The sequence below is a fragment of the Lagenorhynchus albirostris genome, chromosome 2, assembly GCF_949774975.1.
Source record: "Lagenorhynchus albirostris chromosome 2, mLagAlb1.1, whole genome shotgun sequence".
NCBI classification, from domain to species: Eukaryota; Metazoa; Chordata; class Mammalia; order Artiodactyla; family Delphinidae; genus Lagenorhynchus; species Lagenorhynchus albirostris.
The window spans coordinates 164,792,466-164,810,000 of NC_083096.1; the positions used below are offsets into that span (position 1 = coordinate 164,792,466).

At 57.0% G+C, this 17,535-nt stretch overlaps 1 protein-coding gene across 3 annotated transcripts in view; it reads left to right on the forward strand.

Annotated features, from left to right (window-relative positions):
* The first annotated feature begins 8,418 nt into the window (after positions 1-8,418).
* Positions 8,419-17,535, forward strand: part of AHDC1 (AT-hook DNA binding motif containing 1) — a 64,664-nt gene continuing 55,547 nt past the window's right edge. Inside the window, exons 1-2 of one of the 3 annotated variants that reach the window (XM_060140910.1) lie at positions 8,419-8,446; positions 9,120-9,217. The gene's annotated coding sequence lies outside the window, so the exon portion shown is untranslated. Of the gene's footprint in view, positions 8,447-8,665; positions 8,890-9,017; positions 9,218-17,535 lie in introns of those variants that run through there. The other 2 variants (XM_060140908.1, XM_060140911.1) reach the window with 2 other exon arrangements.

The window sequence follows — 17,535 nt, forward strand, 5'->3', positions numbered from 1 at the left end:
TCCTTGAGCCGTGAAAATCCCTTCCTGTGGGAGGGATGGTGGTCGGTGGGAGGTGAGTGGGGTTGCTTTGGCCGCTGGGAGGCAGGGGAGGCAAGAGAGCGCCCTAATGCCTACTAAGCACAGGGCACCCAAGGTGCCCTAGGACACCCCAAAGTCCTGAAGCTCATCCCCTTGTGAGTTTAGGGCGAGTTGAGAGATGGATATAGAAGACAGGTAACTGCAGATCAAAACATCTCCTTCATTACTGATGTAGCTTTCAGTCTGCATGCAGTGGTTTTGCTAATTCTTTAGTTGATTTCAGCAGATCTACTGTTCATCACAGGCACCACAGAAGACCCTCAGGCCTCCCCGAGTGGGGCAGGGGGAAGACCACAGTGGACCCTCTGCAGCTCCCCAGAAGGGACAAGGGGTGGGTGGGGAGAGGCCTGAGAGTCTAGCTCATTGGATTTCACTCGGGGCAACTGTGCCCCCAGGGGGCTTCTGGAGAGGTTTGGAGGCAGTTTTGTTAGTCACAATGACTGGGGGCTCCTACTGGCATGTAGTGGACAGGGAGGGGGCTGCTTAACAGCCTGCCATGTACCCTGCAATGAAGATTTGTCCCCCCCCCCGGCTCCCCCTTTGAGAGACTCCAGCAGCTGATGTGCCTCCGGGTGGAAACAAGACAAACAGGGAGGGCTTCCCTGGTGGCGCAGTGGTTGAGAGTCTGCCTGCGGATGCAGGGGACGCAGGTTCGTGCCCCGGTCCGGGAAGATCCCACATGCCACGGAGCGGCTGGGCCCCTGAGCCATGGCCGCTGAGCCTGCACGTCCGGAGCCTGTGCTCCGCAACGGGAAAGGCCACAACAGTGAGAGGCCCGCGTACCGCAAAAAAAAAAAAAAAAATAGACGAACAGGGAATAAGGATTCCCACCTCTCCCATCAGGAAGTTGTTGACCCCTGACTTATTAAGGGAATGGCCAGGGGAAAGAGTCTGGGGGCTGGGAATCACTGCTACGCTTGGCAGACAATGACTAAGCATTGACTCTGTGAAGGGCCATTTGCTGGCAGGACCCTGGGAACACAGAAATGAACAAGACCTGTCCCTGTCCTAGAAGAGTTCACAGTCAGGCTGGGTAGAAATAATAGTAATAATAACTCATTTATTAAGTGTCAGCTGAATGCCGGATGTGTTTACATCCATCTTTTCATTTAACCCATTCCTGAATCTGGTTCTATGATTAGCCCCCCTCCATTTACAGATGAGGAAACTGAGGCCCAGGGGTTACATGATGTACCAAGGTCACACAGATATACGTGACAGAGCTGGAATTTGAACCCAGGTCTCACACCAAGGCCCATGATCTTTCTACCAGACCTTGCTGCCTCTGGGCCTTGGGAAAAGATCCTATCTGTCCCAGGTGGATGTCTGGGTGATCCTTCTCTTTTGAAATATTGGTAGAAGGAGTCCCTGGAAACCCCCCAAGCTGAGTGACTTAAAGGAAAGCGGATGAGGTGGCCAGTGCAGATGGAGCATTCCCTGTGCTCAGCCCTGTGCTGGGGATGGCTGAACAGGAGCGATAAGATGGGTAGAGGCCAAGTGGCTGCTTAGAGAAGTGGTCACAGGAGTGGGAGCCTTAGCTCTGTACATTCCAACTCTCAGGGGCCAAGGCTTCCAGAAGGCCATGTTCTCTGGCAAACCAAACTCACAAGAGCCTGATGTATAAACCAGAAGCCTAGTGTTTCCACCTGCCATGGAGTAAGCAGATAAGAGCACAGTTCTGGAGCTGTAGTGTAGTATTGTGAATCTTGCCTCTACCACTTGCTAGCTGTGCCACTTAGTGCAAGCTATTAATCTCTCCAAGCCTCAATTTCTTTATCTTTGAAATGGAAATAAATGCACAATACATGTTAGCTGTCTTTGTCACTACCACTTACAAATCATTTACTCTATGCCAGACATCCTACTAAGTGCATGTCGCCTACTAAGTGCACAGAGCCCTATAAGGTGAGGGCTATTATATCTTGATTTTACTAATAAGGAAACTGAAGCACAGTGAAGTAAATAGATTATAAGACATAATGGCAGAGCAGGGGCTTGAACCAGGTCCTCTGACTCCAAAATCAGTGCTCTCAGTATCTAGAGTCTTTCCCTGGGACCAGACTATTCCTGTCTGCCCAAAGGGGCTCTGCCTGGCACCTGGATATCCATTTAGTTTAAATGGAGGCCCAGCAGGGCAGTGAGCCACCTGGAGTCCACCAGGCCCCCATGACTCCTCAGCAGAGACCAGAGCCACCTGAGCCTGGAATCCCTATGTCTACTGGTTCCCTGTCCCTCCCTCTGGTGCAGCCGAACGAATCCTCCCTTGCACCCCCTTTTCTGTGCATCCTTCTGTTCCCTTCAGATAGAGCACAATGCAATTGATTAGGCCTCTGTTTTCTCAATTTCAATCACATCCTCGCCCTGCCTCCCTGAGATTACAGGCGGGTCACCTTGATTGCGGTTTCCACCGTTCACAAAACCCTTCAGTCATTTACAAAACCATCTCTCGTCTCATTCTCTCCCCCACCTGGCTCTTCTCTTCTGTGATGCATGATTTTACTGGCTTAAGACTCAGAGGGCAATTTTATTTCCAAGTTCATGCTGGGGGAGGAGGACACCTAATTGACTAATGCTGGATGTTTCACATGCCTCGTCTAATTTGAGCCTCGCCATGAGGCAGTGCAGAAGTATGATTATTCCTGTTTTACAAAAGTGGAAACAAAGACTCTGAAAGACTACAACGCTTGCTCAAGGTCATCCAGCTGGATGATAGAGTCAGGATTTGAACACAGGTTTGCGTGACTTCAAAGTCTTATGCATCCCCCTGTGTCACGTTGCCTTATTTAATGGAGCAGCATGGGGAAGTATAATACTCAACCAGAGTCAGGGCCAGGGAGGATAGGGGGCGGGGGTAGCCCCATATGTGCTGAGGGTTGTTTTCATAAAAGAGCCAAGTCATTTATTAATTTCACACACATCTACTGATGTCTCTTGTAGGCTGGTCCTGTCCAGGAGACAGAACAGTAAACAATTACAACACTTAGGGGCAAGGTCAGTCTGGAGGCCAAGGGAGACTTCTTGGAGGAGGTGAAAGAAAAGTCTGCTTGATGAAGCAGCCAGAGGGTGAGATCATCTCCCACTGAGGGAATGGCATGTGCAAAGGTCCAGAGGTATGGGAGAGCAAGGACAAGTCAGGCAAGAGCAAATAATTATGTATGGGAGGGTTGAGGGAAAAGATGAGGCATATAAGAAGATGGTTGGAAAGTCAAGGCAAGAGGTAGGAGGGTGAGAAAACTAAGGGTTATGGTCCCTGAGTTGTGGAGAAAAGTCAGAGAGGAAAAATCTCGGTGCCCCAGGACCTATTGGGATGAGTCGATTCTGGATCCCACTGCTCCAGTTCTGAGCTGGGTGGACCCACTATCCACTCCAGGAGTTCTCTCCCAGGTACAGTATCAAAGCCCCCCTTCTACCCGGCCATCCACATCCATTACACCACACACACACACACACACACACACACACACACACACACACACACACACACACACACACACACACACACACACACACACACACACACACACACACACACACACACACACACACACACACACACACACACACACACACACACACACACACACACACACACACACACACACCCTGGATGGTTTTGCAGTGGTGTCCATACTCCCTCTAGTGGTCACTCTGGGCACTACATCCAAAACTTTCGTCCGAGACAGGAGGACCAGGTCCCTTCAGAGCCTCCCAATCCATCAGAATGGGAGAGACAGTAATTCAGTACAGTTCCTGCTCTCAGAAATCTCACAATGTAATGATAGTGAGAGTGAAGGAGACAGGCACAGGCAGAAGACGTAGGAGAACAGGGGAGGGTCCTAACTCAATTGGGCAGGGGGAAGTCTTCTCATTAGAGGTGTTGCTTCACCACTGGAGACCTGAAAAAGGAGTGAAAGTTTGCTAGCAAGAAAGAAGCAAGCAAGAGATGGGCATTCCAGACTTGACAGAATTAAGTAGCTCAGAGGCAGGAAATGGGACCGTGCAGAGAGATACAATTAAGTAGGTGTGATTGGAGTGAAAAATTTGAGGGGGATCAGTGGCTAAATATGAAGATGACGAGGTAGGCAGGGGGTCTTGTCTGCCATTGCCCTCGGGCTAGGATTCCAAACCTTGGGCCACGGAAGCCACTGAAGGGTTTTGAGCAGGGTAATAACAGAGTCAGATTCACTTTCCAGAAGGAACCCCGTGGTGACCAACACGGAGGAAGGATGGGAGGGGAAGAGGTGGGAGAGGAACACCCTTCTTGGACACAAAGAACCACACCAGGTCACACTCATAGGAGAACACAGAGCTTTGGGCAGGTCTGTGAACCAGATATATCAACACACGTGATGACACCTACAGACATGTCAGTGGGACCCCAGGCTGAGCACCCAGACAAACAAACACATACTGACAGACGCTCAGACATATAACTCAGGTCCTCGAGCCAAAAGGAAACCAAGGACACACATTTACCCCCAGACACAGGCTGACAGTGAGAACCATGCATGCCCTGATGGACACAGGAATTCACACACACACACACACACACACACACAGACACACACACACACACAGACACACACACACACACAGACACACACACGCAGTGTGGCTGTCAAGGGCTCTACCCTGCCCCCCTCTCTCTCCCCCTGGGTCCCTCACCACCTCGGGCAGGAACAAAGCTGACCTTTGCCCTCTGGCCTCTGGCCTCTCCTCCCACACCCCCTGCCCAGAGGGAGGAGCCGTTTGAAGTCTGGGCTGCAGCTGGGGTTTCCTGTTGCCTGGAGGAATGTGGGAGGACTTTCTGGGAGGGGTGAGTGCAGGGAGGCTAGCCCATGAGGAGGGATAATGGGGACCTGGGGGCCTTGGTTCCCACTGTACCACAGTGAAGGAGGGCTTCCTGCTTCCATGGTCTCTTGGGCCCCAGCTCTGAGCCGTTCCCATCCAGAGGAGGGGAAAACCAAGGCCATAATGGCTCCAGTCCAACGGGCCTCTTGTTCCTGGATCAGTAGCTCAGTGGCTCAGGACAGGCCCTCAACCTCTTTTGGCCCAGTTTCTCCTTCTGTGGACTGGGATGAATCCCTCTCCAGCAATCCAGACCTTTCCTGCGGTAGCTCCAAGAGTGGGACCAACCCCAGAACTTCTGTAGTCAGGGAAGGCAAGGCTCCCTTCACTCTGCCCTTTCCAGGAGCTCCAGGGGCCTGGTTCCAGGCTGCTGTGACCTCTCAGTTATTGTCATTATTATCATCATGACTTAATAATCCCTCAGCATGCCCGTACCAGTTTTCAAAGTGCTTTCACATCCATGTGTTCAGTAAATCTTCTCAACAGCTTTGCCTGTAACACAGAGAAAGGGTTACTCCTCAACTTTACACACGTGGAAATTGAGACTCAGAGAGTTTTAAGGACACACAAGTAAACGCAGAATCAGAACCAGGTCTGGGGAATTCCCCGGCAGTGGTTAGGACTCCACGCTTCCACTGCAGGGGGCCCAGGTTCGATCCCTGGACGGGGAACTAAGATCCTGCATGTCGCTTGGCACAGCTGAAAAAAAAGAACCAGGTCTGTCTGGCTCCTATTCCACATGGCCTCCAAACCCTCAGGCCCTACAACTTTACCTCTGGACTCTCACCTCTATTTCCTGGGGTCTAGCTATACCACCTTCTGCTTACATTGAATCAAAAATGGTTGGAGTGAGCAGAACCCAGAAAGGATGATGCAGGTTCTTCCAGGACCTGGGTCCCCGCCTTCAAGTCTGCTTTCTCTGGGCGCTTATAGCTACCCTGCCCAGCCTGAGGTGACCCCAGATGCTGTTTTTGAGGACTGGGTAGTCCCCATTTAGACTAGGCTGGTGAAGCAGAGATGTCAATTAGACACTAGGTGGCAGCAGCCACCTACAGGAAGACTCAGCTTGAGTTTGGGGTGACCACCCCCCCTCACCCAACACAATTTTAAGAGGCTCCAAGAGAAGGACCAGCCCCCAAATGACTGGGAAACCCTGTGATGCTTGGTTTCCAGCTATGCCCAACACCTTAGGGACCAAGCACCCACCCTGTCTGGGGAGGGGGTCTCTGAAGCAGCCTGGAGTGGGGAGGGGAACGCGCGGACAACCCCACCTAACTTCTATTCCCCTCTCACTCGTGGAGCCATGGGCCCTACTCACCTTGCACCTTATGACCTAACCTCTCCCCTCCCACGCGTTTCCCAAATGCCTTTTCATCCCAATCTACCTGGGGCTCCCTGTTTCCCAGAAGCTATCCTGTATGCCCACCCAATTCCCTCCCCAAATTTGCTTCAGCTTAGGTGGGACCTTCATGCCCTTGGGCAGAGCCTAATAGGTAAGGATGCTGTGAGGGGGTAAAAGAAAGGGGAACCTGGGCCTCTCCTATGCTCCCCAGTGATAAGTCTCACCAGTGGGGGACCAGCTGGTGCAAGATGCCAAAGTCCCATCTATTTGTGATAACTTTAGACTCAGGCTTTGGAGGTGCAAAGGGCCCCTAACGACTTTAACCACTGCTTTCATTAATATCTGACCTTATAACTGTTCCCATTCAATGAATAAATCTTTGAACCCATGGCTTGCCTGCAAGGAGAAGCTGCTCCCAAATGGGGGGCCTCTGCCACTGGCCATGCCAGCCCCATGATGCCAGATCAATAGGTGTACTATTTAGACCCTAAACCTCTCCCACGGCTGCTGTGCCCCGGTCCCCGTAAAAGGCCAACAGAGAGTGCCCCCTAGATCCCCTCTTTTGCCCTCTGGGGGTTCCAGACTCTCTAGAGGAGGGGCTTGGGAGGGGTGGAGGTGTAGGGAAGGTGGTGACAGGGAGCTGCAGTTGGCAAAATGACACCACCTGCCTTTGTCACATGCTGGCCCTCACCTCGCAACACCCCGCAGGGCCAAAGGAAGAGTCAGAAACAGGTGGGCCAAGGACAAAGGCACTGCTGAAGAAACTTCAGACATGGGGCAAGACAGAAAAAAGCCAGCAGACACTGGACAAAGGAATGTCAGAAACACAGATGAAGTGGGACTAGCGCAGGACCAGTCAGGGCCGGTGCTGGTAGACACCAAAGACTGGGCAGCCACCATGCATTATTCATCTCCATGTCCCCTGTGAGCCCTGCATACCTCAGTTAACATTTGTCGAATTGAAGTGCCAAGAGAGGACACACAGACACTGGGAGAGAAGGTCAGACAGAGACCTGCGGAGTCAAAGCTGCCTGCCACGGCCCAGAGGTTAAGCAGTGGGCTTTGGAATGAAACGGATCCTGGTCTGGCTGGGCTCTACCACTTCTTCAGTGGGTGTCATGGGCCTCAGTGCCCTCATCTCTAAAATGGAAATGATAACAATACCATTTCACCAGGTCTTTGCAGGACTCAAGAGCCCTGCGGTGTTCAGTAAATGGCAGCAGCAGCAGTTTTCCTTTCTGGGCTGTCCAGATACCTCCCCTTGGTAACCAGGCCCTGGCAGTGCACATTTCCATCTGTGGGGATAGGCCAGGCAGGGGGCCCAGAGCGAGGGGCTGGATAACAGATGTGACCTGAAGAGGAGGTAGGTGAAAGTGCTGAGTCCAGCCCCCTGGGCACAGCAGGGGCTCTGAACTGTTGAATCTGAATGTTGCTTCCTGACACAAGGAAAAAGCTCAGTCGAATTCAGGAAGGCAAGGTGTGGGGGTGTGTGTGTGAGAGAGAGAGAGAGAGAGAGAGAGAGAGAGAGAGAGAGAGATCTGTGGATTATCCAGGAATTTGTGCCCTCGCCGCCCTTGGACTTCTAGAAACACTAAGCTTTGGTGGGGGTCGCTAAACCCAGAGCTCAGAACTTGAGACGGAGTCACTGAGTGAGGAGGAGGTGCTGGTGGGCTTTGAGGTTTCTAGAGCAGCCCTCTCGCCATAAACCCTTGGGCTTTACTCAGTAGGAAACCTTTTCATAAAGGGAGAATGCCCCCAAATTCAGGGAGCCGGTCCTCTCCTCTTTCCTCTTCCTCTCTTATTTAATTGGGATGCCCCAGAAAGTAGCAGGCCCTTTAGCTAATCCCTCGATTCCCTAGTCTACTCTCATTCCCTTCGCAGACCCCGCCCCTTCGCTCCCGCCCCTAACCTCCGCTCAAGCCAGAGCCCCCGCGGGGGACTAGGAACGTGGGAAACGTTCCCAATCCTTGGGGAGAACCAGCACCCCTTGGTAAAACAGGACTCGCCCCGGCCTGAGGGGCCCGGGCGCTGGGGTCCCTGCAGGGTCCCGGCCGCGCCGTCGGAGCTGCTGGCACCGCCCCGCCCGCCCCGCGCGCCGAGCGGCCGAGGCGGGGACTACAAGTCCCGGCGTGCCGCGCGCGCGCTCCCCCCTGGGGTTCCGGATGGTGAGCGGCGAAGGTAAGGCGAGCTCGCAGAGGCAGCGGCGGCGGCGGCGGAGACGGAGAGCGGCAGGCAGGCAGGCAGGCAGGGCGAGGGCGAGAGACGGAGGGAGGGAGCGAGCGAGGCAGACCAGACAGACAGACAGGCGGGCGGGCGGGCAAAGCGAGCCACCCGCCAGGCTGCGCTCAGCCCCGCTCGCAGCGGAGAGAGCAGAAGGCAGGAGGAGGGAGGGGAGGAGGGGGAGGGAGGGAGAGAGGGAATCCAGCTACCACCACCCAAAGCCAGCGTCTGCTTTCTGTCCTCATTTCCTTTTCCCACCCAGCTCTGAGAGCAGAGAAAGGCAGAGGGAGCGAGAGATAGAGACAGTCAGAGAGACAGACAGACAGCCAGAGAGAGCAGGAGGGAGGAGGGCGGAGGAGGAGGAGCAGGAGGAGGACTACGCGGGGCGCGTTCCCTCCCAGGTTTGCAATTGGGGGGGTGGGGGCGGGGGTGTCCAGGGCTGTGAGAGTGTGTGCGCGGTGGGGGGAGCGAGGGGGGCGCAGAGAGCGAAGGAGTGATAGAGGTGGGGGGCGCCGCGGGAGCGGGGGGCCGTGTCCAGTGGAGTTAGCGGCGGAGAATGTGAGCCGAGGCGCGAGCCATGCTGTCAGCAACGGCGGGCGGCTCAGGGCTCCACCACGACTGCTCTCCCCAGCTGCCGAGCGCCCGCGTCGCTGCCGCGGCCGGAAGACAGACGCCCCCCAAAGCCCCTCGCCTGGCTCGGACCAACGGAGCCGGCAGCCCAGCACTCCGGTGAGTGGCGCCTCCTCCCCAGCCCTAGACCCCCGCTGGGGACCGGCCGGCCGGGCTCTTTTGTGCAGCGCACCGGGGGGGCTCTGCGCCCCCTCCGCGCGCCCGGGTCCGGTCCGCCGGACCCCGTGGCTGCGGTGCCCGCGGTGCGATCGGTCTTTGTTTCCACCGGGGCCCGCGGCTCGGCTGGGCTCGGCTCGAAGCCTGGCAGGCAGCGCCGGGAAGGGGGAGGGGGAGGTGGACGAGAAGGGGGGGCGGGGAGGGGGGGTTCTCGGGTTTCCTGGCCGCCCCACGGCTCCCCCGGCTCGGGGGCGAGGTGCGCGCCCAGCGCTGCCGCGCGCCCCCTCCTCCTTCCCCCTCCCTCCGTCTTTGGATTTAAAACTGCAATTTGCTCTCCAGCTTGCTGAGAATGTGGGGGGGGGTGGGTGAAGGGGGGGACCGTGGGAGCGGAGAACAAGGCTGGATTTTAGGAACGGCCCTGGGAAAGGGGGAGACTGCGGAGGGAGGAGCCCCTCCCCTTCAACCCCCAAATCCCAAGGTTCTGCTGGTGCTCTGGGAGTTGAGGGGCGGGGACCTAATGACCCGGAGGGGGTGTGGGGCGGAGGAGGGATTTGGGGGCGGCCAGGGCCGTAGGGGTTGGGCCGCGTGCCCGGTTACCTGGCGAACAAAGTCGGCTCACTTTTGCATAAATAAATAAATAATCGCCTATCAATGCGTTTCCTCTGAGGCTCTGATTGAATCGGCCCCCTCTTCCCCAGGGGGTGGGGTGCTGAGTGACAGCTGTCAGCCCCCTGGGCCGGTAGCTGGGGGTGAATTGCAGAATCCCTCTGCTTTCTGGCTAAGGGCGCATTCCCCTGCTGGGTCCTGGTCCCCAGGCAGAGCCAGAGGGGCAGGGGGCTGGCTCTGAGTCTAGGAAATAACCTTGTTTCCTGTTCTACAGGAAAAGGGACAGCAACCCAGAGTTTGGGGGCTGGGGATGAAGACTGATGGGAGCTGGAGGGGTTCCCCAGCAGCCTGACCCCCCAGCCTCCTGCCAGGCGAAGGGGCCAGCTGAGGGAGGAAGGATGTGGGCCTTGCTGGCCGGAGGCGGGAGCTGGGGCCGTCCCTGAGGCGGGCAGCGGGCACTGAGAGGGAGGAGGGAGAGAGAGAGAAGCGGGGGCGGGAATTCTCTACCGCAGACCCTGGGGGCCAGGGCCAGATGTGGAGGGTTGGGGAGTCCCCCCTCCCTCCTAGCTTGGGGGCCCTGGGGCTGGGCTGGGAGGGGCTGAGCCTGGTGCCCTCCGTTCTGCACCAGTGCCTGACTGGCAGGGCCAGCTGAATTTGGGCCCAGGCATCACCCTGGGAGGTAGGGCCAGGCTGCACCAGCCTGGCCCCTGAGCACAAGGAGGGACCCTTGGGGGGCCTGTGCCTGTCTGGCTGGGCAGGCGTTTCCCGCCGGACCAGTTGGTGTCAGGCGGGACTTGGCCCCAGCTCCCTGGGCAGAGCTCAGGGTGTGAGGACAAGCTTTGCCTCCGGGTCAGGGTGGCCACATTTTGTCCGCTGCTGCCGCCGGCGGGGCGGGGGCATGCGCCCGGGCCTGGGCAGAGTCCTGCCAGGAGCATTTGGGGTGTTTCTATTGTTGGCTTGTTCCTGTTCCGTGTGGCCCGGTGTGTGTAGCTGTGTGAGCTGGGGCTGTAGGTGACAGATTACCAGTTGGTCTGTCCCCCACCCACACACAGCCCCCACCCCTGCCGCCTGGAGGGGCAGGCTGGGTTGTGGTGGTGAGCTGCGGGGGGACCCCCCAGGTGGCATGCGCCTGCAGCTTGCCATCTCCCTCCTTTGAGCAGATGTATATTTTTATAGTAATGGAAAATCAAACTGGATAGTAAGTTGAATTCATTTTTTTCTTCTGCTGTGCCAATAGTTGGAATAACCCCTAGAGACTAGTGAACTTCTTGCCCCAGAGCTCCTACCCTCCAGAGGTTGCAAAGATCAGTGAGGGCATGAGCTTTGGGGGACCAGTTCAAACCAGTGACTCTTGTCCCTCTTGGTCTGGCATTGGGGCAGGTGCCCAGGTGGGCGGGCATTGCCCCCTCCCCAGGCATTCCCCCCACACCCCACCCCACCCCAGGTGTAGTCTGTCCTCTCAGCCACCTCCTTGGTCAGTGCCTAAGCTGTGCCCGAGCCCTCAGGGACCTTCTCCTGGGCTCTCTCCCCCTGTCTGGGCTCCCGGCCCACGTGTTGATATTTATTTTCTGTAGTAAAATCCATTTTTAATGCCGTTACTTTTGAAATAATATAGAGAGAAACAAATGTGATGTGTTTAAGTTGCCCTCTGTGAGTTTTTAATGTGATCTATGGCTGAGGTAGTGATGGAAGGAGCTGTTCGGCTTGGGGGAATTTGGTGTCATAAAGAAAAAGAGCTTGCTGTTATTATGGTTGCTGGGCTGGGGGGTCTGGAGCAGGGTCGTGGGGGCAGGGAGCCCCAGCACCCCCAGGTGCTGTGGATGGACAGGGCTGCTTCTCAGTTTGGAGGTGCGTGGGTTCCAGGATTGTTTTGCATTGCTCCGCAGCCCTTGATGGGGCCTTTGGTGAGGGGGCTTGGGAGCTGGGGGGCTTTGTCCCCCCCATTCCACCTGGTTAGATTGGGGCAGGGAGGCTTATGGAACCCCCTGCTGAGCTCAGTGGGGGGTATACTGTAGGGAGGATGGATTTGGATTCTAAAGGAGATTAAGAGACAGAGACGGGATCTTTACCTGCTTGGTGTGGCTGTGCTGGAGGCTTGCGGGGCAAACTGTCCCTGGCAGAAGACCTTTTTTTTTTAGGGGGGGCTGATCTGGACCGGCAGAGCCCCAGAGGGACATTGCTTGTTCTCAATCAGCCTGGAGCGCTGGCTCGAGCCACTACCTCCTCTTGCCTCTGTTCCCCATTGGACAGGGGCTTTCTCCAGGCAAACCTGATCCCCCTCACTTACCCTCTTCTCTGCCCCACCCCAAGTCAACTTCTTTTTTTTTTTTTTTGGTTTGTGGAATACAGAGCTCTGTGCCTCAGGCCAGCCACCCAAGACCACAGGGTGCCATGCCTTCATACCAGATGCCCAGGCACTTCTGGTGTGATTAGTGAGGTCAAGCAGACTCACCATTATGGGATGGAGCCCAGCTCTGCCTCTGGGTCCCCTGGGTCTCTTGGGACAGAGCTGGGGAGGGGGAAGCCAGGATGGGGTGGAGCTGGGAACTGAAGGGGGGGAGCAACGGTAACATTGTTGCTAATGTCAGCAGATGGGCCCCCCAGGGAGAGAGCTGGGGGAGGTGGGGAGGAAAGAGACCCAGAGAGCCCGACTTGAGGTGGAAAGAGGAAAAGATGGTGACAGAAGCCAGTGATGAGGGGGTGAGAGAGAAAACGGTCAAGGAGAAGAGCCAGGATCACAGCCCCTGGAGATGGCATCCAGGGGACCAAGAAGGCCTAGGCATGTGCCACTCCCCACCCCACAGCCCAAAATGAGCGGGCACTGAGAGCCTCTCACCCAAGATCAAATGCTGCTAGGATAGTATCTGGAGGAGAGACAAGCGAACGTCTCTGGGAAAAGAGAGGAGGACAGGTGGGAGAGGGAGAGAAGGAAGCTCTCCCACGGGAGGAGAGAGAACGGGGAGACAGGGGGATTCCAGGGGTCACTTGACTAATGCTCCTGCCCCAGGGCAGCGTCTCCCCTCTCCCCAAATTTCTGGGAACAGAGCCGACCTCTTCTTTGGACCTGGGGGCGGAGCCTGAGGCAGGTACAGTGCCCCACAGGTTGTGGGCGCTCTGTGTCAGGAGGCACCGGGCTTTTAAAAGTGGGGAACATTAGGACCGTTAGAGACACCAGGGGTGTCATCCGGTTGGATCCCCCCACCTTGTTTGACAGGAGGAAATCCAGTCTAGAGGGGCCCCCTCCCCTTGCTTGCCTGGGACCCAGGCTCTTTCCGTCCACCTCTCTGTAGTTAGAGAGCTGGAACAGCTGCAGGGGGCCTCCTGGGTGCGGAGGGGGCCAGAGCCTGCGGAGAGGAGCAGGCGGGCACCCTTGTGGCCAGAGCCCCCCCAGGGGAGGGGGAGGCGCCGCTGCCGGGAGAGAGGGAGGGAGGGGAGAGAGGAGGGGAAACAGTGAGTCAGGCTTCCAAGAGCTGAGGATGAGAGAGCCAGAGCTGGGAGGGAGAGGGCAGGGAGGGCTGCTCAGAAGCGAGGAGCGGGAGGGGGCCCAGCCAGGGGCAAGGAGAGCTCTAGAGGGAGGGAGCCAGCCCCTGGCCCTGGCCCAGCGGTAGGCCTGTGCAGGGCTGTGCAGCCAACATGGACTTTGCCCGTGGCAGGTCAGGAAGGAGCCAGATTCTGCCCCTGCGGCGTCCTTTTCATTCCCGGCGTCCTTTTCATTCCCTATTCCTCATTTATGATCCCACCCCAGGGTCTCAGGAAGAATGACTGACTGTGTCATCCCATCCCTTCCTCAGTTTCCCCATCTATTGTGGGATTTGGACTGTGAGCTCTTCTTAGAGAGGGAAGAACAGAGCCTCCTGGGAAGTGTTGGGGGTACCTCCTCCAGCTGCTGGCTTTGTGCCGGGGCCCTGCTGGAGGCTGCCACCAGTCAGTGTAGGGTGCAGGTCTCCGCGCTAGGGCTCCTCTTGAGCCCTCAGAGTTGCTGGGCCAGGGAGTGGCGGTGACGAGTGCTGGGGTGCAGTGTGTGTGTGTGTGGTGCCGGGCTGGCAATGGTAGGTGGACTGCCTGGGGCCTCTCAGGATGGCCAGGGCGTAGACAGGGCCACGAACTCCAGATGTCCAGAGCCAACCTCTATTTGGGGAGGGAGGAGACACCCTTGTGATCCACCCCCCTCCACCTTATCCCTGTGGGTCAGAGGCACTGGGGCAGCTGGGAGGTAGGAATGGTCCCTGTGGGAGCTGGTGAGAACTGCCTATGGGGCCCCTCGTGTCCGGAGCTGGGACCAGCACTGGAGGGATCCCCAGGGACTGCTTGGGAGGGAGGAGGGAAGGAGCCCCCCTCCCACCCATCTGACAGGAAGCTATGGCTTCGTCCAAGGCCTGGCATCTCCCAGCCCTTCCCTCCTGGATCCCCAGCGTCTCTTCCATTGGTGAGGGGATGAGGGAGGTGGGCACTGAAGCTTCCTCTCCTACAGGGCCTGGCTTTGGGGGGAACGGTGAAGTGAAGGCAAAGTGAGGCCCCCTGCCTCCCCCTACACGCACGCACACAGACTCAGCTGCAGTGAGGCCCTGTTTTCTCCTCTCTCTGCTCTGGGGTCCTTGGCTTGGGAGCCCAGGGGAGGGGCCACTTCTGCAGCTGGCTGGCCTCGAACTCCCAGCTCAGCCAGCTGCTACTGAAGCTTCCAGAAGCTGCAGCTCTGCACCCCCTCCCCGCCCCCTGAGCCAGGAGAGGCCTTTGCTGACCTGGGGGAGGGTGTCTTGGTGAGCGAGTGGGCACCCTTAGAAGGACTAGCACAGACAACCAGACAGATGGGTGGCGGAGCAGATGGACAGAGACACCCACGCACAGGCAGACGGAGAGAGACAGACAGATGGACCAGGACTGGGAGAGACGGACATACAGAGGTGCTGGCAGAGACAGAAGTCAGAAAAATGGAAGGGCCTGGGGAGAGAGAAACAGACAGAGAGAGACAGAGACTTGGAGACAGGGAGATCCAAGGGGGGAGACAAGATGACTGAGATGGGAGAAGGAGAGATATGGGGGAGAGAGGGAGGGGCAGGAAGAGATAAAGAAAGGGGGAAACCCAGACCGAGAGAAAGAGAGAGGAGAGACTGAAGGCTACAAACCACAAACAAGGATTTGATGAGAATCTGGAAGGTGTTTTCTCCTGCTTCCCTCCCCAAACCCCCAGGCCAGCCAAGTCTCCATTCCTTCCACCCCCGGCTCAGTTTCCAGCTGCTAAAGAGGTCAGGGAGAAAGAGAGAGAGGAAGACACACACACACACACACACACACACACACTCACACACACACACACACACACACTCCCCCCAGATCCCCCTTTCCCCTGAGCTCTTTGTAGGGGGAGGGAGTTGCAGAGGGTGCCTCTCCTAGCCCTGACCCTTACTCACAAATGTACATACCTCTTGTCTCAGAAAATATCCCAGAATACTCCCCACTCACTCCCCACTCACACTCACTGTGTGTCTCCTTGTGTAAGTGCACCCCCCCCATACTCACGCCTGTCCGCAGGGGCCTGGCCTCACACACACTCACAAATACACATTTTGTGGCATACATGTCTCTGCTCCCACACTCATCCTGAATCTCATAAACATAACCGGTGAACCTGTCCCTATGCTTTCTTACCCATACAGGCAGTGACACACAGGCCTCATCGTGGCTTCTCGAAACATGTTGATACACACACATACACAGTCACACTCTCACACAACAGTGGCAGTCACCCCAGAGCCGAGAGAGGACTCTTTCTCTCTGGAGGGGAAGATCAGGGTTCCCAGGGAGCCATGGTGTCATTGGGGGGGGTATGCCCCCCACTCTGACCTAGCTGGCAGGGCAGGGAGGCAGGAGACACTTTCAGCCGGTGGCAGCCTTCCTGCAGGGCCTGGCCTGGACACAGAGAAATTGGCTGGTGTGAAAGAGCTGAGAGCTGGTGAGAGTGTGTATGCACATGTACAAACATGTGCACGTATGTACAGGTATAAGGGATGGTGAGTGTCTGTTACAATGTGTATGAGAGAGACTGAGTGCATATGAGGTGGGATATGGGTGTGACAGGGAGATCCACTCCCCAAGGTGTGTGGAGTGTGTGGGTGTGGGTGTGACAGCTACTTGTCGGGTATGTCTGTGTGGAGGCATGTATATGTGACAGGTGCATGTGGCTGTACCTGGCTTTGCAGTGTGCGGGTGTGTGTCATGGGCGTACACATGTGAAGGACTGGGACTCTGGGGCTGAGGGGCATGTGTACCAGGGTGCAGTGTTCTGCAGATGTGAAGGTGTGGGGGATGTTTGCGTGTGAGTGTAGTGTAGGCAGGGTGCATGGATGAGGGGGTAGCTGCCTGTGTGAGGCTGTGAGCTCGTAGCCTGGGCTGGAGGGCTGTTTTCCAAGGCAAGGATGCTGCTTGAACAGAGGCCACCGGCATGAACACATGCGAAGGGGCTCCGAGGCACACAGTTGGGCGCTGACCCGCACAGACGCACAAGGACAGACATACCCGCCCCTGTCCTCCCTCTTCGTCTCTCCTGGCGTCAGTGGTTTTCAAAGGAGCCTCCACGAGGACTGTTTGCTGTGCAGTTCCTCCCACCCCCCAGCCCGTGCCTCTTCAAACACAGGGATGCCCTCCAGGCAGCTTTGTGGAGGCTCCTGCCTCGACCATCTGAAGGCAGATGGGTGGGCTGGGATCTGCTGCCGCCCCCCCAGGGAGCGAGGAGGCGGCACTGCGCCTTCGGCCTGGGCACAGGAAGAGACAGATGGACTGCCTGTCTCGACACCCGGACGTGGGGTCTGGGGGTGGGCGGGCACCACCGGCAGAGGGGCTCTAGCGGGCAGCCCCCAGGTGGGCCCCTGAGCAAAGGCCAGGACTCTGCCCTTCACCTCCTCAGAGGGGCACCCGCCCTCACCCCGCAGCCCCATCACCTGTCTGGGCACAAGGGCCCAACTCCAGCCCCTCGCACCTCCTAAATACACAACCACTTCCCCACTCACAGCTCCAGCACCCCTAAACACACAGCCCCAGCACGCCCCCAAACACACAACCACCACATGCCTACCCACCCAAACACATATTACAGCCCTAGTACTTAACCAAAACCCAGATGTTTATGACCCCCAGTATACCCCCAGACACCCCAACACACACACACAAGGCTTCTACCACATCCTCAAACATATCAACTCTTCCTCCAATCCCAGCACCTCCCCAGATACACCCAGGACCCTACTGTTAGCGCTAATACCTTCCACACACTCAGGTTCTCAGAGTCCCAGCACCTAACCAGACACCCTCAGACTCTCCCGACGGCCCCAGCGTTTCCCTCCGCTGCAGCTCATCACGTCCCCAGACACACCGATACAGCCCCCTACACCTTTCCAAACTCTCCCTGCGACATACACGTACACACACCGCCTCAACACCCACGCGGAGGAGGACACCCCTGTAGCCACACCATTTACCTCAAACACACAGACACGGTGCATCTTTGAACAGTAATGTCCCCTCAGCTTCTTGTACCTTCCAGGCCGTGCACGTGCATGCGCACCCCGCACACGCACACGCACCCCCCAGATCCCAGCACTTCCGCAAACAAGCAGTCCTCTCTGCATTCCCCAGCAAGCTCCAGCTCCAGTACTTTGCTC